At 36.8% G+C, this 23,524-nt stretch overlaps 1 protein-coding gene and 1 non-coding gene across 2 annotated transcripts in view; both read right to left on the reverse strand.

Moving 5' to 3' along the window:
• The window catches only part of CLVS1 (clavesin 1), a 185,462-nt gene that overhangs the window by 108,579 nt on the left and 53,359 nt on the right, over nt 1-23,524 (reverse strand). The window lies entirely within an intron of this gene.
• Nucleotides 19,962-20,068, reverse strand: LOC126021468 (U6 spliceosomal RNA). The gene has a single exon (XR_007499982.1). It is a non-coding gene; the product is annotated as a U6 spliceosomal RNA (small nuclear RNA).

Below are 23,524 nucleotides of genomic sequence, written 5' to 3' on the forward strand. Positions count from 1 at the left end.
GGGACCATTTGAAATGGGTCAGTAGCATACAAGGCAAACAAACACCCTACTACTGTACTACCACTCAGACCTTTAAAAATAAATTTTATTATTACCTTAGAACTCCAGAATAAATTGCTTCAGACAAATGCAGTATAAAAAATTAAAAACCTCTTCTGAGGTTTTTGGAAGAATGGACTACTGCCTGGAGAGCTGTGCCTGGGGCAGGTCTGTGGTGCTCTTGGAGTCACTAAGGCCATACTAGATGTCCTGGGATGCATGTATGTCAAAAATTAAACTCCAGGACCTCAATTTCTAAAGTTTTTGCAGAGTTCTATGCTGTCTTTTTGGGGGGTGAATTAAGTATACCCAGTGGAAGTCAGACTTACTCCTGGATTTGTGCCCAGGGATCTCTTCTGGGAAAATCCAAAGGACTTTAAGTAGCACCAGGGATTCAACCCAGGTAGGCTGCATACAAGGCAAATGTTGTACCTACTATACTCTCTCACCAAACCCTCTACCACCAATTTGATTTCTTTTAAAATGTTATAAAAGGGTAACATACTTTCTTCTAATCATCTAAAATAACAAAGTAGGAATATGGTTTGAAGCAAGGGACTCACTTTTGAGCTAAATTCAGCTGAGTTCCCTGAAATATTTGCTCTACTATTTTAGTTAAAACCCCTCCAAGTCAGATATGAAGACATCCAAGAAATGAATAAGTTCAGCTAGAGGGTTGACTGTCTAGGAAGAGTGGTAGAAAAAAGGTGATTTAAAGGTTCTTAATTTCTAATATCAGAATGCCAGAACCCCCAAGGATTGCTCTAATGGGAATGGGAGTTGCTGTTCACTTTTGTTCTGCCACTTCTCTCAGAAGAAGACAATTCAGAGGGGCTTTGCCTTAGTTTCACTCTTGATATACACCCCTTTAGGAGATGTAAAGATCAATTTAGGCTTGATTAGCCATGGATAGGTATTTCCCTGTTAATGTATGCCTTTATTCCTCTGTTGATTGGCCCTAAACAATAAATACTGTACTAGGAGTATAATCAGGGCTCTCAATTCATGAGGCTGTGAGCCCCTGGCCTGATGCTTTTCTCTTTTATATCTTGTTTTCTTTTAAATAATTTTTCTTTTCTTGTCTTCTTTTAAATAATTTTTATTTAAGCACCTGATTACAGACATAACTGTAGTTGGGTATCAGTGTCTTGTTTTCTTAATCTCTGCTATGTCTCTGCTTGAGGCCTATTCATCTGGGGCTGATCATTATTGCCTTCATATTTGGTTCCAAATGCTCTGCTACCCCTTAAATTTCTCCTACTCCTGCTGCTAGCTCTCCAAAGTCAAGACACAAAGCCTATTCATTTCGCCTTTATTTCCTTCAGATTCATTCGTTTCTTTTTCACTTCCACTGTGTCTTAATCAAAGATGTGCCATTCTCCAACAAAACAAAAAATATCAACCTGTTGTCAAGCCAAATATATTAAAAAATTTCTAGCAGCCCTTAATTAGAAAAGAAAAAAAGTATTCGATGATATTCAAGAGAAATTTAAGTCCTCCAACTGTTCTTTCTGCACAGGATGTATGAGCATTCTGTCCTTGAGATCCAGCTATTAGAAGTGTCCTACACATGACCTCTGACCTTGCTCATTGGCCTACTAGTCTCTCATAATCTCTCAGAATGGCGCATGTGCATTAGGGTTCCAAAAAAATCTCCAGTATCAACCTAGCCCTTGAATTGAATGTGAGAATAAAGATGTATTATTTTTATAAGCAAAAATCATAAAGTTTATTTTTAATAATACAAAGTGTGCAATTACATGGATGAAAACTAAAGAAAATGTGCACATACTTTCAGATAACAGTGTTCTCCAGTGATACACTCTTAAACATAGATTTCATAAAGGATTTTTTTCCTGTGGAGTTACTCTTTGTGAGTACTTTGTATATTCTAGATATCAAATCTTTATCTGATGTGATGAGAACAAATATTTTCTCTTATTCAGCTGTCCTCTCCCCTCCCCCCAAGGGTGTCACACCCAGTAGTGCTCAGGGGTTACACCTGGCTCTGTGCTCAGAAGTTGCTCCCGATAGGCTCAGGGGACCATATGGGACGTCAGAGATCGAATCCGGGTTTGTCTTGGATCAGCCATGTGCAAAGCAAACACCCTACCTCTGTGCTATAGCTCCAGCCCCTAGTTAGCTGTCTTCTAATTTTAGCCTGTGTTTCTTTTGCCATACAGAAACGTATTAGTTTGATGTAGCCCAGTTATTCAGAGTTGATGCTATAGCCCTTTCCATTGGCATCCTATCATCAAAGACTTCTTTGAGGTCTAAGTTTTAGAGTATTCTGCCTATGTTTTCTTCTATGAATTTTATAGATTAAGATCTAATATTAAGGGGCCGGGCGGTGGCGCTAAAGGTAAGGTGCCTGCCTTGCCTGCGCTAGCCTTGGACGGACCGCGGTTCGATCCCCCGGTGTCCCATATGGTCCCCCAAGCCAGGAGCAACTTCTGAGCACATAGCCAGGAGTAACCCCTGAGCATTACCGGGTGTGGCCCAAAAAACCAAAAAACCAAAAAAAAAAAAAAAAAAAAAAAAAGATCTAATATTAAGGTCTATAACCCACTTTGAATTGGCTTTCATGTAAAGTGTGCAATATGGATCAATCTTTAATTCTTATATGTTAATGTCCAATTGTTCCAACACCATTTATTAAAGATACTGTCTTTATTCCACCTCAAGTTCTTGGGTCACTTGCCAAAGATTAATTGCCCATATACATGGGGATTTGGCACTGGATATTCTATTCTGACCCATTGGACTGAAAGTCTGTCTTTGTTCCAATACCATGTTGTTTTAATCACTATGGCTTTGTCCTAAAGCTTCAAATTAGGAAATGAGATGCCTCCCAGTTTTTTGTTTTACAGTATGGATTTTGCTATCCTAGATCTTTTATGAGTCCACACAAATGTTGTAATTGATAGTTCTAAGTCCTTGAAAAATGTTATCTGAATTTGAATAGGGATTGCATTGACTCTAAAAAGTAATTAAGGTAAGATGGTCATTTTTATGATATTGATTCTTCTAATCCATGAGCATGAAATGTTCTTCAATTCTTTAGGTCCAAAAATAAAAAAAAAAAAACATCAAAAATTGGGAGAGGAGGGGCCGGAGTAGTGGTGCAAGCTATAAAGCATCTGCCTTGCATGCGCTAGCCCAGGACAGACTGCGGTTCAATCCCCTGGCATACCATATGATCTTTCAATCCAGGAGCAATTTCAGATCACATAGCTAGGAGAAACTCTTGAGCATCACCGAGTGTGGCACAAAAACCAAAAAAAAAAAAAAAATTGGGAGAGGAAATGAACAGACACATCTCTGAGGAAGACCAATAGATGGGCAACAGGCACATACAAAATTGCTCACCATTACTTATTATTATGGAAATATAAATCATGACAACAATGAGATATAATTTTATACTAGTAAGGGTGGCACATAACAAAATATTGGGAATAACCTCTAATGGTGGAGATGTGCTTAGAAAGGAACATTCATCAGAATGCTGCCTGGTCTAACCCCTGTGGAAAACAGTTTGCAGGGGGTTTTCAGTAAACTCAAATTGAGCTTCCATACAACCCAGAAATCCCACTTTTGGGGGGTATCTATTCCCAGGACAGAAAAACATTTATCCAAAAGGATGTATGCACAGCACTATTCATTGCAGCACTCAGTACAAAAGTTAAGACTTGGAATCAACCTTGATGTGCAACAACAGAGAAGTGGATCATGAAGATGTGGTACACATATACAATGGAATACCACATGCTGTAAAAATTATGCAATTTGCTGCAATATACATAAAACTAGAAGATATTATGTTAAATAGAGTAAGCCAGAAGAAAGATAAATACAGAATGATATCACTTATATGTGTATTTAGAATAATTGCATGATGGAATGCAATTGTCTAAATGGGAGTTGTCTCCAACACTCTTGGTCCTAGAAAGAAAGAAACTGAGTGAAAAGGGAGAAACACAATCATAAAAGTATGGGGGCCAGGAACCAAGTGGTCTTGGGTGCATTGGTAGAGATTTTTAATAAGGACAGAACTAAATGGCCAAGCCAAAGTCAATAACAATGGAATCAAGAGACCCAAACTCTAATAATCTAAACTTTAATTGTGCCTGTTATATTAGCAGGTTGCTGGCAAAGAGTAGTGGTATGGGATATACTCTGGGATAATAGTGGAAGGAGATCAACACTGGTGGTGGGTTGGCCCTAATTTATATATTCTAGAACACAACTATGAAGGATTTTGTAAATCGCAAACATTTCAATAAAATAAAATAATATCTTTTTAAAAATAATTTGTTTTTTATTAATAGTCTTGAACATAAGGATAGTTATAACATTAACATGAAAGAGATCCTGGGAGAAAGGCAATGAAACAGATGAGCAAATCCAAGCCAATCAACCACAAATCAGCATTTGATAATAGTGAGTCACATGGATATAATTTTCCATATGAACCATTCCATATGGCAATTTCTCACTTTTCTTGGAATAACCTTTTCTTTGGCAAATCAGCCTCCAAATCATATGCCTTTCACAAAATCTCTTTTTATGAAGGGAGTTTAAGTATGGAATGAATGGAAACTAGAATAGTGATAGTAAAAACCATAAAGCACATACAAACGTTGCTTCAAGAAGCTGCCCCCATGAAACCATATAAAATTATGTGCCAATATTACTTTAAGAAGTGAGAACCCTGTTTATTAAATATACAAAGCTCATAGCTAAAAGGCTAAGACAAGATGTAGAGCAAAGAAGAATTCGAGTTGCTTCCTTTTGGATACTTACTGGATAGTCATTTGGCCATTCATTCACTCATGGAGTAACCCTTATGCTTATTACTGATGCCACTGAAGTTAATAGTTCATGGTTCATATATATTTTTTCTGTAATAAGTCAGAATTGAGTGATGAACAAATAGCTATGGTAGAACTACCCAGTAGAATTCTACCCAGTAGAATCCATTCCTAGGAAAAGTCTAATATTAAAATAATGTGGTAAGCACCAGCCCATCTGGTCCCACTGAGAGGAGAGACTAAGTCTACACTTTTCTCTGTCTTTGGGATGCACAAGTATCCCAAATGGTGAATCCTTAGCTGGAGAGATAGCACAGTGGTAGGGCTTTTTGCCATGCAAACAACCAACCCAGGACAGATGGTGGTTAGAATCCCAGCATCCCATATGGTCCCCTAAGCATACCAGGAACAATTTCTGAGTGCAGAGCCAGGAGTAACCCCCAAGTGCCATTGGGTATGACCCCCAAAAATGGAAAAAAAGTGGATCCTCGTAGGTTAACGGCCAGTATAATCTGGATATGAATTTATTATCTTTGTTGCCATTGGTTTCATACTTTAATTTCCCAATTACTCAGATTAATCACCTATATAATGTAAATGATAATGCTAAACTCATAGGATTTTTATGAAACAGTCACTATATTTAAATAACTTAGGGGAAGGTGTACAACAGCCAGCAAAGACAAAAATAGTACAAATTATTACCACATATGTCCTTATGTTATACTTTATATAGAGAGCCTTATTATAAAAAGACATTGTATTGTCTTAATCAACAAACTTTTTCAAAGCAGAAAATGAGTCTTATCTACCTTTAACCTAATTATTTTGAAGTGATTTGAGATTATAATATGCTAAAGTTTAGGTAGATATTTTGGGGAGATAGTTGGGCCACAAAATCTGCAGTTCTAAGGTTACTTCTGGATTTGTGTTAAGAAATTACTCCTGGCAGACTCAGGGTACCATATGGAATACCTGGTATTGGACCCAGGTTGGCCACAGGTAAGGCAAATGCCATCCCCGCTGTACTATTGCTCCAGTTCCCAACTAATGTTTAATTTTATACATTAATCTTTCTTGAATAATCTCAACATGTTGCTGTTTTCTCCAATTCATCTTCAAATAAAAAAACTTTATTTGTGAATTGCTTTCCCTGGGGACTTTTCTTTGGAAAATCAGAATAATTCAGCATGAAATGAGAAACTATTCAGCTTTAATTTTGCAATAGTCACAAGATCCAGTCTTTCCTTCCAATCACATTGTTTTCCCAGACTGCTGATTTGTTTTTAATACTTCTTTTTAGTTTATAAATTTTCCTCCTCTTACTCAAATGACTGAAAAGAGCATGATGCCGACAGGTGCAATCTAGAATTAAGCCTCAGGTTCTAAAACCAAGACACTGGAAAGACACAGATCTGGAAGCAAACGTCAATCTAGAAAATAACACACACACACACACACACACACACACACACACACACACACAGAGAGAGAGAGAGATTCAGAAATTCCAACAAATAAGCCTTCAGCCCCTAAGAAGCAGTAAGCTCAGTGAGAAGTCTGGAAACACAAGAGAGCATTTCCCTAAAACCCAGAGTATTTATTAGGAAGGAACAGACCACACCTGGAAGTGGACATTGGATTAGGTGGTCTGAACACCAGTCCAAGGTGCTACATTCAAAGATGTTTCCAACCAATAAATAACAAGGCATATACTGAGTGGGATGGGATCCAATTAATCCCACAGTGCAACACATGTCTTTAGGTCTGGAAATGCTGTCCCAATGTTGCTCATGACAGCTCAATAGTTATGGCATATTGGATTGCTAAATGGCTAACCTGTAACTTTGTTTTTACTTAGTTAATTAAAATAATTTTTAAATAGATTAATTGAATCAGCATGAAATACAGTTACAAAGTTGTTCGTGATTGAATTTCAGTTATACAATATCCAACACCCATCCTTTCACTAGGCCATTTTTCCCACCACCAAGGTTCCCAGTTTCCCTTCTGTCCTCCTTCCTGCCCCTCCATCTGAGGTTGTGGAGAGAAGATGGTATTCTGGGTAGACTGTATCCAGTTGCTTTAGCCTTCATCTCAACATGACTCTACCTCAGTTCTAGACAGTCAGAGTCTTAGTTGTGCCAAGATTGAACTTGGGGCTTAATAGTACAAGTTATATATTCCAGTCTTTTGACCTACTATCTTTCAATGTCCCCTTTTCTATATTTTAAGGGAATCACTCTCCACCAGCTATTAAGAAACGAAATATATCCAAAATTCATTCAACTTAATCCTACAGGCTTAATCCTATCGTGTGACTCAGTGAGTTCTCTATCCTTGCTCTAATATAGAGAAACTGAGCTAAAACCAGTTTGGCACTTAAAAATATTTCAGATTTTTAAGCTACAATACCTACATTTCTTCCTCCCCTTTTCACTTTCTTCCAACCTGTGACTTTCTTTGATCTCTTAAGTACCAATGTATCTCCTCTTTCAAACATTATTACAGCTTTTCAAAGTTTAATTTTGTGTTATCTTGTTTTTATCAAAAATTTGCTCTGCACATGTAACTGATAATGTAAAAGACTGGCAAAGTCATTCTTCAGTAGTTGCCTCCCTCTGACAGAGGTTCCATTTCTTGAATAACTCCACTTGTCATGGGAGGTGGCTTTCCCAAACTACATTATTAGAATTTTTAAGGCTGTGAATAAAAATCTCTCATTTTAAAGCAAAGCTTAACTGAATCCTCTGTGCCATGAATTGTGCAGATAAAAGACAGCAAAAGTAATTACTGTTTTGGTTTTTAAGCTAATGTTGCAATGGGAAGCAAGGCAGGAAAGTAGATCTGCTATAATGTGTGGCATAAGGTGCAGGATAGTGAACAAGACAGACATGGGAGGTGTGTGCAGAGCAGATATGGGCACTAAATGCTCACATCAGATTTCACTGGGTAAGCTAGGTAGGAGCTGAAACCTCACCTCACAGATCCTTAAGAAACAATCCATGACATTGTGACTAAAGACATCTTCAAGGAGGAAACAGCACTGTCCAAACAAGTGGGAACAGAAATAAACAAATGGGAGTACATTAAACTGAGACACTTCTGCACCTCAAAGGAAACAATGACTAGGATACAAAGGTCACCCTCAGAATGGGAGAAACTATTCACCCTATATACCCATCACATAAGGGACTAATATCTAAGATAGACAAGGTACTGACAATTAACAAGATAAACAGCTGACCCCATCAAAAATGGGGAGAAAAATGAACAGATATTTCCTCAAAGAAGACATATAGATGGCCAAAAGACACATAAAGTATTCCACATCAGTAATTATCAGGGAGATGCAAATCAAAACAACAATGAGGTACCATCTCATGCCACAGGGACTGGCACACATCACAAAGGACAAGAATGATCAGTGCTAGCAGGGATGGGGGGGGGGGAGAAAGGAACTCTCATTCACTGTTGGTGGAATACTAGTCTAGTCCAGCCTTTATGGAAAACAATATGAATATTCCTCAAAAATCTAGAAATTCAGCTCCCATATAATTCAACTATACCACTCCTAGGGATGTGCCCTAGGAACACAAAAACACAATATAAAAATTGCCCTCTGCATGCCAACGTTCATTGCAGCTCTATTTACAATAGCCAGAATCTAGAAATAACCAGATGTCCAACAACAGATGAGTGGCTAAAGAAACTGTGGTACATATACATAATGGAATACTATGCAGCTCTTAGGAAAAATTAAGTCATGAAATTTTCCTATACATGGATAGACATGGAAACTATTATGCTGAGAGGAATAAGACAGAGGGAGAGAGGCAGACACAGAATAGTTTCACTTATCTGTGAAAATTAAGGAAAATAAAAGACAGTATGGTAATAATACCCAGAGACAATAGAGATGAGGACTTGAAGGATCAGCCCATGATATGAAGCCTACCATAAAGAGTGGTGAGTGCAGTTAGAGAAATAACTACACCAACAACTACCATAATAATGGTAGTGAGTGAGAGAAATAGAATGCTTGTCTCAAAGACAGGAAAGGTGTGGGAGAGGCAGGAGAGGAGGACATTTGTGGTGGGAAGTTTTCACTCATAAAAAAAAAAAAGAGTGATTCTATACCAGTCAGATTAAGCCCCTCTGGTAGAACAGAGTTTCTGTCTACAGGCCAGGCTCTGGTTAGACAAGAAGGTTGTTAGCAAACAGATTCAAGCTGAGTGCTCCATGGAGGAATAGAGCAAACGGGCAAACCCTACCAAAAATGTTTTCGTCACAGTCTTCAGGGATGGGATCTTCAGGGATGGTCAACAGAAAGTAGAAAATTGTACTGCTTTCCATTAAACTAAACTAGCAATTTTTCCTAACAAATTTTTCTGACATGTTGAAGCTGCCACTCTTAAAATGCTGAGCACTCCAGGCACTACAGCAAGTCCCACATCCCTTCAGAGAACAGATGGCAGCTGCTTTCATTCAGGGCCATTCACACCTATGGCTTCTCAGAATTTCTTTCAAAGGCATCAATTAGAGTCTGGTAAATTTGTCCCAATCTGTTTGTCCTCAAATTAAAAAAAAAAAAACGTGTGGGGGGCCATGCGCGTGCGTTTGCGTGCATATGTAAGAGAAAGACAGAGAAAGAGAAAGTGGAGGGGGGGATGAAATTATGAGCCCCAAGGAAAAAGGATCTTAGAAAAGCTCAAAGAAAATCATTCGAGGTTGTTGACACAGAGGTACACAGTCTCCGGAAGAACTGGCCACCAGAACCATGCCAGATGGCTGAAGCTGAATTGATTAGGAGTCCCTCCTGTTAGTTGTTGCAGGAAGTGGGCATGATGTGAGTTCCTGTCTGGGCAGCCAGGTCTGTGATTTAGGGCATGCATATTCAGAAAGGCAGGGAAGAGAAGGACAGCACACTGTGATTACATTCTACATGTGGAAACAGTCTGGCGAAGACAAGCTCCGGCCGGGGCCAGAGGACCACTCCATGCATTTGTGGGTGTTTTAACACAGCTCTATTATCTTTAATAGCTTTGTGCTTCCATCCAATTTCAGTGACAGCACAATTTTCAGGCCTGGTTCTCCTAAAGAGAGAATGATGGATTGATGTGGAATAGAATTCATTTTGTTGTGGTATGAGAAATGACAAACATTAAAAAGATCAAGAAACAGAAAAGGAAGGGTTGTTTTGTTTTTTTTTTTCTTGTTTACCTACTAGGCATAATGTATTCTTTTCAGAACATGTTCAAGGAATGTGGTTTTATCAACAATACTTTTAAGAGAAGGCCATTATCCTCCGAGCCTGTCTCCTGCCTGTGATGTTTACACTAAGCTGACAGGACAGATACCTGATTTACAAAGCAAAACAAAGCCAAACCAAGCCCAGGTAATACAAACTGTCCTCACATTCTCAAACAGAGTTGAAACGTAATAGAAACAATTAAAAAGGGAATTTGTTCACCAAGTCTTTATTTTCTTTCAAACAACATTAAAATTCACCAAAATTAGAAATATAGTCTGCTTACCAGAAAACAATTAGGAGAAATCTTTCTGTTGCTTCCTCTCTTTCTTGCTCTTTCACTTTCTTTTATCCCTTATTTTCCAAGTTGAAAGACTTAAATATTTATGTTTTTAAACATCTTTACTATGGAACAAGATCAAGAATTTAAATCTGGTGAGTTTATCAATGATGTCTAGGGGATATGGGACCCTTTTTGATATCCATCCTATAAGGCAACATTTTCTCAACTTGGATTCATTTAGCTCTCTGTTGGCTCCCAAGGGGGCCACAGGTTAATGTAAGTCTTGACAAAAAACTGGGATGTAAATCAGTGGGACAAAGGGAGTCACAGAAAGAAAACAAGGTCAGAAAGGGCAGGGGCAGCAAAAGCTTGGAAAGTATGTACTGGTAAAGACCTGGTAAACTACTTACGATTTAGGACTCAAGTCATAGGCCCAGTCCTGGAAGGGTCATTTCAATATCTCACCAAAGCAAAATAGTGCACTTAGGTAGTCATATGATGGTAGGGTTATTGTGTGTTTATTTTGGGCCACACCCAGCTTGCTCAGCACTTCCTCCTGGCTCTGGACTCTGGGATCAACCTTGGTGTACTTGTTGGGGGGGGGGGGGGGCGGGGCAGATGTGTGTTGGGATCAAATATGGGTTGGCTTAGTGCAAGGAAATGCCCTTGTCACTGTGCTATCTCTCTGGTCCCTGACCTGGTGTTTAATCATTTGAAAATACAGATCTCTTGGGAATTTAGCCTGGACCATCTGCTTCCTATATCTGACCTTTTGACTGTATTTACCATGCAAAGTTCTTAAATGAGGAGAGGAGAAAAGTACATTTCCCTGGGGTGAGCACTATGGAAGATAAGGGTAGGGCAAAGGGAATTCCATAACAGGCTCATGATGGATTTCTCTCACCCAATTGAGGGTGGGGGGCTCTGCTGTGTACTTCTGACAATTCAAGGATGGTATTTTTTTGGGGGGGAGAGGTATACCCTGCAGTTCACTGGGGTTACTCATGAATTACTTCTGGCGGTGTTCAGATAAAAGATGTCAGAGATAGAACCGAGTTTGGCCACATGCAAGGGAAGTGCCCTACAACTGTACTATCACGCTTGCCCCTCCAATAGTCTTGATACCTGAGAAAACCTGTCTACCAATTTGCTTTTACTCCAACTACAAAGCAATTCCAACTCCCTCAAGCAGTAAGGGTCTCAGCCAAGCAGAGGAAGCATGAAGTCAGTGCAGAATCCCTGTTTGTGTTTCCTAGACCCCAGAATCAAGATAGTGAAAGAAGTGAAGCTCCTATACTAGAGAGGGCAGGCAAAATTTAGCTGCTCCTTAGAAAATCTATAGCATGTGAGAAATATGAGTTTTGAAAATTTCAAAGACATATTTTTGGGACCAAAAATACAGATTTTTATTTAGTTTGATAAGATTAGTAATTTACCAAACATTTCTGAACTACAATTTACTCTTCTGTAACACAATGAGGAGAGTCCAGTAGCTTACTAACTACATTTAAAAAATTAAGATAAAATTAAATCTGCATCAGTGATTTTTAGAGTGCGATCCATGAATCAGTAGCAACAGCGTTATCTAGGATGAATTAGGGGTGCAGGTCTCAGACCCCTTTTGAGGCAGAGAGTCTGGGGTATGTTTATTGAGAAGAGGTTTTCACAAGCCTTCCTGGTAATCATTTTTTTTTATATTGCTGCAAGTTGAAAAGCCACATGCTCAATTTAAAATGTCAATTACAGCCCTTGGGATAGTGCATGCTTAGAAAACGATAGCTCTTTGTGGAGGAGAGTTCTATTTCTCCATTTCATCATTCAGAATGTTTTTTTCTAACCATTGTAATACAGTTGAACTTTGGATTCACAGATGTAAACTGGATGATTTCATCTATGATCATATTTTTCATAAATCTACCATAAGGTTATGAATGTATTTTCTTTTTTTATGATTTTCTTAACTTTAGATATTCTTTGGAATACTTTATTTTAAGAATATCATTTATGATGCATATAATGTATTAAGCAGTTTTTCAATGGCTTATAATTATTGGAAAGACTTCTGGGGAAAAGGAAGTTTTTATTAGAAGTTATATTTAGAAGAACAACCCTACACAGAATTCCTGAAGGAAGCTGAGAGACTACATGCCCTGGACATACTTGAACAGGGTTAGTCTGGGTCTCCACCCACCAACGCCATTACTAAGGGTGCCTGAGCATAGCGGGTTTGAACCAACCCTAAGCAGGTAGTCATTAAAACAGCATGGTATTGGAATAAAGACAGACCCTCAGATCAGTGAATAGACTAGAGTATTCGGAGAATGTTCTTCAGATATACAATCAATTAATCTTCGATGCAAAATGGATCAAGGAAAGCCTCTTCCACAAGTGGTGTTTTCACAACTGGTCAGCCACTAGCAAAAAAACAAACTCAGACCTCCAGCTAACACTAAACACCAAGGTCAAATGCAAATAGATTAAAGACCTTGATATCAGACCTGAAACCACAAGGTATATAGAACACCACGTAGCTAAAACACTCCAGGACATAGAAACTAAAGGCATCTTCAAGGAAGAAACAGCACTCTCTAAACAAGTCAAAGCAGAGATACACAAGTGGGACTATATCAAGCTGAGACGCTTCTGCACCTCAAAAAAAATAATGCCTAGGATACAAAAGCCACCCACAGAATGGGGTATTACAAATTTAGTGGCACTTAAAAATTTTCAATGGCAACTACAAAGATAAATAATAACAGAAAAGCCTACCACTCATAGAAGAAAATGTGGGTCTCAAATTGGATTAATACCTGCAAAATCTTGGGGCCTAAGAGATGAGTACAATAGATAGGACACTTGCTCAACTCCTGTCACCACCTTTATGGTCCCTTGAGTCCCATTGGTAATGATCCCTGAGCAGAGAACCAGGATTGAACCCTGAGCACAGCTAGGTATGGCCCCAAAACTAAAAACATAGAAGCCAAAGCTCTCAAGCCTGGCCCTAGTTGACTTCCTAGAATTCTTCTTGCTGTATCTGTTGAATGAGTTCTAAAATATAAAAAGACTTTCCTCCAGCCTTTAACACCAAGACAGAAGTTAAGAGGCACCATTCCAGAAATGTGATATAGGATCCCCTAAAGACTGTGCCTTGTAAGGGGCTGAAGAGATAGAATAGGGGTTAATGTACATGTATTGTATATGGTGGACCCAGGTCAAGTTCTGCACTATGTATGTTCTTAAAGCACTACCAGAAGTAACCTTCAATCATAGATCTAAGAATAAGTCTTGGGAAAAGCTGGGTCTGGCCCTAACACCAACAGCCCCAACAAAACCTAAACAGATTGCCCTGTGTTTGGATTATAAGAGAATAAATTTTCTTTTGCTACAGTTTCCTTTTTTAAAACAAAGTGTAAAGTAGAAAGTTTATCCCTAATCAAAATACAAAATTTGGTGCTAGGAGACCATAAAAATCTTAAATTGAAAACTAAACTCTAGGTAATTTCTTATAGCTTTTATTCTATTTATTCTCATTCTAGAGAAAATTGGCATCACAGCCCTAGAGAGGAGGAAAAAATCTCTCATCAGTCATCAAAGACTACTTTTCCCTACTCCTTTGGAACATAAGCTTTGCCACACAGTTTACAAAGCACATTTCCTTGATAAGCTTCACTGTGTGTCCCGTGTTTCCAATGAATCTTACTCAGGGAATCTGTTCTGACCTCTGATGTTTCTTGTTCAGAACTGAAACCCTGCTCTGAGCAATAAATTCTGGTCATCCATCAAGACCTATTGTGGGTCTCTCTCAGTCTTCTCTGCTCCCATACATGTACTACTCCTCTGCGTTGTCATGGCAACCTGCATATTTATTTATCAGAGCATTTTTTTGCTCGCAGTAACTATCAAGTATTTAAGGATAGCTACCTTGCTTTTTTATATTAATAGTTCTGGAAGTAAAAGGATTCCTGGATTCCTGCGATCCTGGAAAAGGAAAGACAAAGGTTAAGATATCTCCCTATTCTTTGTGTTCCAGGAGTTATGTGGTCATATAGGTTTTCCTCTTGCAGTATTTACATATGTCAAAGTTTCTAACAGACCCTCCATTCTTCACCCCCCCAAAATAATTAAGATATGCAAAACAATTGCACAGCAAATTTGCTGAGCTACTCTTCTTTCTCTAGAACCTCAACTTTGCTCATTCCATTTGGTGGATTTTGTCATTCTTTGAGTCTACTTTCCAAACCCTATTGTTTTTAGACTGTATTCTTCCCTAGTAAAAGAAAACTTTATTTCTGTCTAATCCTAGATATAATTGCATATTTATGTTTAAAGTGTCATCTTTTTTCAAAGTTTCTTCCACTTAAAAGAATGCCAATGTGTTCCCTCTGCACACCATCAATATGCAGAAATTATTTTTATAAAGTCAAGCTGTCCACTCAAAAACTACTACTCTTGACTCTAAGTCTAAGCTTTCTGTTTACAGAGCATGGTGCCATAATGGGATAACTTTTACTCAGGGATTTTATTTTTATGTACAAATTTTCTGGAAAAAAAATGGGGCTGGAGAGAAAGCACAGTGGGTAAGGTAGAGTACTTGCTTAACATATGGCCAACTCGGGTTCAATTCCCAGCATCTCATACACTGAGCATTGTAATTCCTGAGTACAGAGCCAAGAGTAACTCATGGGCATCACCAGGTATGATCCCCAAATCAAAAAAACAAATATTTAAAAAATGCAATTAATTTAAATAACCCTGCAGTGCCTATGTATTTGATTTTTTAGACCAACATCAGCATTTCACAATCTACTATAAGCAGCTTAAATTTATATGAATCTTTACTTTAAAAACAATGCAAAACAAAACTGACATAGTTTTTCTTCTTGAAATAATCTTTTTGCATTAGTAGAGTTTCTTTTTACAAAGTCTAAATTTGCTTTTTATTTAAAAAAATGTATCTGTGATACACAACAGATAGCACAACAGTAGGGTGTTTTCCTTGCATGCAGCTGAACCTGGACAGACCAGGTTCAATCCCTGGCAACCCGTATAGTCCCCCAAGCCTGCCAGGAGTGATTTCTGAGTGCAGAGCCAGGAGTAACCTCTGAACACCATTGGGTGTGGCCCCAACCCCCAAAACACTTATTTGTTCTCACACAATAGGCATCTTCATGGTAAATTTTAAGCTGGTATTGCTTTTGAAATTCAATACTTATAGTTAATTATTAATCACAGTTTTTCCTCCAGATTTCCATTTTTCACAACTTCCATCAATCATGACCCTTAATTCAGCATTTTCTCCTTTAACAAGGATTGTCAAGTCTCACAATTACATGATTGGGTTTTGCTTTTTAAAGGAGCTTCTAAACTAGGTTTTCCTCTTTTAGTATAATATTTACTTACTTGTCCTTGGAAATGTATGAACTTTGTTCAATTTTTAAATTTTCCCATCTACTTATTCTTACCTTAATTGAAATGGTATATGTAGCCATGTAGCAAAACACAAAACCAATAATAAACTCATTTTAAAATATAAAGAAAATGCATGAAAAACTAAATTTTGGTAAAAGTAGAGTGTTAAATATTGGGTCAGAAAGAGTGTTCAATTGCTCTGGTTGCAGGAGGTATAAATAATTCCTAATACTACATAGCTCCTAGCGTACTTCCAGGTGTAACTATATAACCCCCAAAGTAAAAGCAAAAACACTCAAGTCATATTGCACACTAGTGTATGTGTTTATTTCTTTACCTTAAAGAATCACATTTACATAAAAGTAAAGTAATTTTTGAAAAATTCCTGGATCTACTGACTAAAAGAACTCCGGAAAAGATGATAACAGGTAAAATATTAAGAACCTGAGGAAGTTGAAAAGCAAAGGGACAGGTGGATACAGCCTTTGAAACAGACCAAAGTAAAGAAGACCACACAACTACAACCCCAACAACCACCACAAACACTGGGAAAGGCTCAGAAGACAGACAGCACCAAAAACAAGGACAGGAAAAAACAAACCAGGGGAAACTAAAATATCCTTAAAGTAGAAGTTAACCAGATGCGAAAGAGAGCTGAACCTTCAGGAAGTGGAGCTAGAAAAAGCTGTCAGAACACCAGTCTCTACTGATGCCAGGACCCTGGGCTAAACCAGGTTTCTACAAAAGTCTATTTCTGAATATTAGAAAGGTGGAAAGCAAACATGTCAACGAAAAGACACAGAAAATCAGGCAATGTCCCTGAAGAGATACTGTAGGAAGAAAAAACTTGGATTCCATGTGGAAGGAGAAAGGATTAAGTCCTGAACATGAGGATTTAGAAAATGAGCAATACTTTCAAATTGCTGAAGGAAAACAATTCCAATACAAATATGATTCCAAGCTATTCTGAGTTTATGACATAAACTATTTTCAGTTCAGATCCTGTTTTTCACATGCACTCTACCAACAAGGAAAACAAACCAAGAAGAAAACATGGCTTCCAGAAAGTATCAAAGACAACACAAGGAGAAACAAAGGGGTTTCAAAAGGATGATAAATATTTCTATACACCAGAGCTGTTAAATGAAGACAATTTAGACAAGTAATTGCTTCTTTAAAAAAAAAGTAAAGTTATATTGGTGAAGTGGGAAAGTATATATAAAATATTCATATACATAAATATTTGAGCTATATATTGGAGCACATATTAAACACTGAAAACATGAGATCTGAGCTAAGACTACCTAACTGTAATGTGTTTGCCACAGTGGCAGACAGGGGGTGGGAGGGTAATGGAGTATGAGAATACTGGTGTTGGTAGTTGGCACAGGAGTTGGGATTGGTGTTAAAATATGATATGCATAAAACTCAACTATCAGTTAACTTTGTAAATCATGGTCATTTACCTAAATAAAAATATAAATAAAGACAATAGCCAAATTGTTTGAAGAAGTAGAAATTTGGTCCTGCCATATGTGGGGTAAATTGTAGGTCCTTAAAATTTCAATGCAGCTCAAGGAATATATAAGCCTGTGGTGCTCACCCCATACCTCTGCTCTCAATTATTGCTTCTACCTTTAACAGTTTTGCACAACTGTATAGATATCAGTACAAGGGCTCCTCCTTGATCAATCCTTGACACTGAGCAGTTTGCACAGGCACCATTTTCCTTTATTAGGGATTTGAGACCACCTGTGCAATTAATTATAAAATCAGATATCAGGAATAAGGCTGTGGATGGCAAAGAGATATGGGCTGCTAGTGAATCTGTCCTTGTCCTTGAAGGTCCCACTAATTCATTACTTTGGAGAAATTAAACCCAAGTCTACAACTCATAGCCATGGGTCAAAGACTTTTGTTGCCTGATACTATAGGCAAACAACCATGTAAACAGCAGGGGAAGAAAACACTATGTTTGAGGATGTGGCGTTAGAACACTGTAGACATGAAACTCTATCATTAGCAATATTGCAAATCACAGTGCCACACGAAAAAAAAGCAACTATTAACTTAAGGGATAGCAAAATGATGTGCAAGGAAGTGTCATCAAAGATTTTTACCTTAGAAAAACATTAAAATATGCATTTTATGTAGCTGAGTTATGAATATAATCTATATAATGACTCTAATAGGAATACTATTTAGTATCAAATTATGTTTTGATTTGGGGGAAAGAAAATCTTAAATTTATAGAAGGGTAAAACATTCATAGTAATACTACTAAACAGTAAATAAAGCTAAAATAGTTAACACATAGTACTGTAACATGCTAAGTTAAAAATGCATTATCTAGAGATAAAGTCTAAACAATTGAAACTGTTTACCCTTAACAAAGAAATTAATTGTGAATAGATTCAGAAAGAGGTATTGAAATGCTGCCTATTTTTCATACTCTTATTTTCTGACTTTTGAAACTAATAACATCATTACCTTGATAAAATAAAAATTAAAAGAAAGAAGATAATAAGACTGAAATATGGGGGTAGGGTTATGAGAAATAAAAGAAAATAAAAATGTCAATAGAGAAGGATAAATTACTTTTATAAAGAAAAATAGAGAATGTTGCACTGGTGAAGGGGGGGTGTTCTTTACATAACTGAAACCCAACTACAATCTTATTTGTAATCAAGGTGTTTAAATAAAGATATTAATAAAAAAAAAAGAAAAATAAAGACAAATTAAAAAAGTGAAAGCTACAACTGCAGGTACAACTGCAGACATTATCATGAAAATTCAGTTTTGATACAGCTCACCATTTTACAATGCTTTCATGAGTTAATATTTATTACCTTTATTGACTTAATTTATCCCTCACAACATGCCTCTGATTCAGCCTGTTGATAACATTTACCAAATTTCCAGTATAAATAGAATATGGTAAGTAAGGATGGAGAGGGGTTCATAACACAAGACAAACCTTGTTTTCAGGAAATCTACTTCCTGCAGAGAGACCAACATAAGCAGAAAAATTTGAAAGCAAAAAGAGACAGATAGAACTTTAGCTAAGGCAAACTAGAAATGGACCTGAACTCAGAGAATTTATCAAATGCCAGAAATTTGCAGCACCAAAGAGGCCTAAGGAATGCCTTTACCATTATCATTATTAACTAATTCACCATTATCAGCTGAATGAAGAAGTCAAAGATGATTCTTGAAGCTAAAGGAGATTATCCTAAAAGGAAGATTCACCAGAACTCTAATTTGTCCATCTTTATTTTTCCCATTTCATATGTCTGGGGCAACTTTCATCTTTATTCAGCTCTGCCTTAGAAAACAAAACATGTCTTAAAAATATGTGAGTATTTTTGTTTGTGGGTTACAGCTAGCAGTGTTCAGAGCTTCCTTTTCATTCTGCTTTTACAAAATACCCCTTATAGACTATATATGGTGTTGGACATTAAACTAGGTAGGCAGGGCAAGACAAGAGGCCTAACCACTGTACTATCTCTGCAGTACTGAAGAAAAGCAGAAAATTTTTAGATTGTTTTTATATTGTGAATCAATTAAAATTAGATGCTTAACTCAGCAGACCTTCTGGAAACTTAATGGAAGACTCTATTCTAGGCTTCATCGTAGGATCGGCACAAAAACCAAGACCACCAACTACAAAAAACTGATTAAAATAATAGTGATAGAACAGAACTTCTAGAACCATAAAGAAAGACTTCATCCTAGGCTCCATCCTATGACATGTGCAAATAGCAAGATCTCTAGTTAGATCTCTAGAGGCCTGCTTTTATCATCCACGACTGAGTGAAAAGTTTCCAGACATCACAAAAGGACCTCGGGAAGAGTAAAAAAGCATGTATAGAGCCTGTAGTTATTCCCATGACAGTATACTTCAAAGGCTGAGAAACCCTGTATCTCTTAGGCCAACGGAATTACTTTACAATATTGTGCTTATGCAAAGAAAAAAAAGAGAAGCACAAATTAATTTTTTTGCTATTGTTGTTTGTTTTTGTTTGTTTTTTGCTTTGCTTTGTTTGTAGTTCAGGAACTTGACTATTGTTTGGTTGTTGTCTTTATTGCTGTGATGCTTTTCGGTTTTTGTTTGTTTGTTTTTTGTATTGTTATGTATTTCTTCCTTTTTCCCTTTCTTTTTTTTTTTAATATGGAACGCTTCACGAATTTGCGTGTCATCCTTGCGCAGGGGCCATGCTAATCTTCTCTGTATCGTTCCAATTTTAGTATATGTGCTGCCAAAGAGAGCACCCCTTTCTTATCTTAAATGATATTTATAGCCTCTAGAAGCACTCTTCTCTTTTTTTGCTTGCTTTATTTTTGACCCCCCTTTTTTCTTTCCTTCAAACAGAACCACATAACTTGAACCATTTTGTTCTACCTCATGAATTGAGGGGGAAATAATGGAGGGTACCAAGACCAAACAGTCATATGAACATCGAGTAAAAATAAAAATGATCAGACTTAAACACTAAATTCAAAGCTAATGACAAAAGAATCAATGCCCAATCTACAACAAGCTAGACACAGAGGGGATCACTTATACTAGCAGCCCGGGGGGGGCAAATGAGGAGGATATGGGATGCATGCTGGGAACAGGGGTGGAGTGAGGACAACTTTGGTGGTGGGAATGCCCCTGATTCAATGTCACTATGTACCTAAAATATTACTGTGAAAGATTTGTAATCCATTTTGGTCAAAATAAAAATTATTAAAAAAAATTAGATGCTTAATTTAATTTAGCATATAGCAAGGAACTCATAAGTATAACTTTAAGCATAAGTATAAATCTGAGCTAGATGTGGGAAAAGTGAATATTATATGATTATCTTTTTGATATAATTATTTATCAAACTCATTGATTTAAAGAGTGTTTTTATTAAATAAAATATTTACAAGGAAATAATGGTTCTAAAAAGTTTAGGTATAGTCTGTTTACTCTTTTACTCATTAATAAGGATAAATGGAACTTGTGGGTGTGAATTTTTAAATAGAGTATTAGCATGATAAAAAGAATAATAAAGGGGGCTATATTGATAGTATAGCAGGTAGGAAGGGCACTTGCCTTGAACACAATCAACCTGGTGCCAGTGCAGAACCAGGAGTAAGCCCTGAATACACACAGGTATAGATGAAAACAAACAAAAATATTATCGGTATCTGTAAACCATATGTAATCAATACTACTGGCATTTAAAGCCATACATTTCTACAAGATAAAAATAATTGCAATATAATGGAATAATTTATTCCATATCCCAGCTTCTTTTTTTATTTTAACTAGATCAGTAAAAATAAGTTTGATTCCTTAAAGGACTCATTTAAAATTTTATCATCCTTTCTATATCTCTTAAGAGTTTCATTTACACAGTCATGTACAGTGAGATACATTTGTGCATGGAGTATCTTTTATATCTCCAGCATAAACATAACTTTTAAGTTCAATTTAAAAAATATTATTTTCATGAGCTGTCAAATCAAATTCTTCAACTCAACTAAATCATGTATTTAGGAAGTTCAAGTATTGAAATATAGAATTAATGCTTTTTCCTAGCCACCTTAATTTTGTGAACTGAATCCTCTTAAATCACTGGTTTTTGAACATCTCTAAATTCCAAGCCTATTTTAAATTAAACATTCGATTTGGAATTACTACCTCAATTCTCCTTTGTCCTTACCTTCAACAAATGCTCAGTATATCACTTATATCAGATGACCTACTTTTGCTGTAAGGAATACAAAAATGAACAGAACTTGGCTCTTCTAGTACACTTTTTCACTGGTTATTTTTCTTTGTAGTATCATTTTTCTATGTCCCTCAACTATGGTTCATTTCTAAGTCTGTCCAGACCAATTTATTTAATATGTGAGTTAGAAAATCAGTGCTTTTGACTTGACTTTTGTCTTAAGCTTTTTCCTGTCCTAGAATCATGCAATTTTCAACAACATGGAAGGAACTAGAGGTACTATGCTGAGTGAAGTTAGTCAGAAATAAAGGGATAGATACACAATTCTCTCTATCTCATATGTAGACTAAAAGACATACAAAAAGGCAGCAACAAAGATACAAAGGCAACATAACGGGGAAACTGGCATGCACAATTACTTTGGGAAGACATATTAGGGATATTTTTGGGGGAAGGAGATGGGTACACTGATGATGATTGTGGTATTAGAATTATGTCTATGATAAATCACTATTAATAGTGCTGTATGCCAATGATAATAAATTTAAAAAATAAAATAAAAGTTTTAAGAATATATTTGCCTGTTCTTTCTTTAATTTCAATGGCGTTTTCATAGTACAAACGCCTAAGATGTGACATAGTGGGAGAGGATCTTGAGAATTTTGGTTCTGCTGGTGTACAGTAACTTTACATATCAAAACCATAAATGTTAACACCACTGTAAGCCATGCTGCCTAATTATAAGTAAAGTGTGTTATAAAAATGTTTTTTAAAAGACTACTTGTAAATTGATGCCAAGGTCTCCAACTACTGTTACTGAGACCAACTCATAGCAAATATGGCTGATAAACATAACAACAGGATTGAACCTAGGTAAATCTAAGAGCCATCAACTTAAGCCACATTCCTATGAGAAATAATAAATTACTGTTATTTCAAGTTACTACACCTAATTTTGGTTTGCTAAACAATAAGAGATAACAGACACAGCTTGATGCCTGGAAATGGATCGCTACAGCAGAAACAATACATGTGGTCTGTCTTGAATTCTGTATCCCATATAAGTCAGAAAGGCAATGAAAATGCTGTTTGTAAAGAAAGGCTGGAGAGCAGTATAAAATAGTTGTTTAGGCAGAAGAAAGGGAATCTATCGTGTGGAGTTATGGAACATTTGTAATACCGTTTTCTGAAGTAATTAAGCCATACAAGATGTACTAAAGGAACTTGTAGATCTGCCAAAGAGCTGGAAATGTCAATTGGCTCCTTTCAACTATGATGAATTATATCAAGAGAGAAATGAAATAAGATGCTAGCATTAGTTCATAGCAAATCTTAGGGGGAAGATAAAAGATCCAAGTTTGCTGAGTTGTAAAGTAAAGCAATTGCATATGCTCAGTCTCTGCCACTTACAAATAATTCACAATCTAAGAAATGGTTGCAAAATCAAAAAATTTTTGGTAGTTTTTGCAACTCAGTCAACAGCTGCTGCTGTTGGACATCATAGAGTTTCAGTCTCAGAGAGTTTCAAGTTAGTTCCTGAAAAATACTTTTTTTATAATTTTTATTTTGATCATATTGGCTTACATATCTTTCACAGTAGCATTTTAGATACATATTAACATTGAATCAGGGGAATACCCATCACCAAATTTGTTCTACCCCATCCCCGTTGCTAGAGTAGGTGCTGCTAGAGTAGGTGGTCCCCTCTCTGTCTAGCCCACTATTAGTGATCATAGATCTGGTTGGTCCTGGTACCCTTCCATGTTTCCCCCTCTATTTGAGAGGCAGAGCCAGATAATTTGAGTTATGTGGTTTTGTTTAGGAAAGAAAAGCAATAGAATGGGGTAAAAAATAAGTAAAATTTAAAAAAATGAAATAAGCTGAAAATGGGCGGAGTCCAGAGGCTTTAAACCTCAGTTTGAGAGAGGACATGAAAAAGATAATTGAAATACCACAACAAAACAGGAAGAAATATCAAATTAAATATCCAGTGAGCACTACAGCAATAAAGACAAGCACC

The sequence above is a fragment of the Suncus etruscus genome, chromosome 10 (assembly GCF_024139225.1).
Source record: "Suncus etruscus isolate mSunEtr1 chromosome 10, mSunEtr1.pri.cur, whole genome shotgun sequence".
Taxonomy (NCBI): domain Eukaryota; kingdom Metazoa; phylum Chordata; class Mammalia; order Eulipotyphla; family Soricidae; genus Suncus; species Suncus etruscus.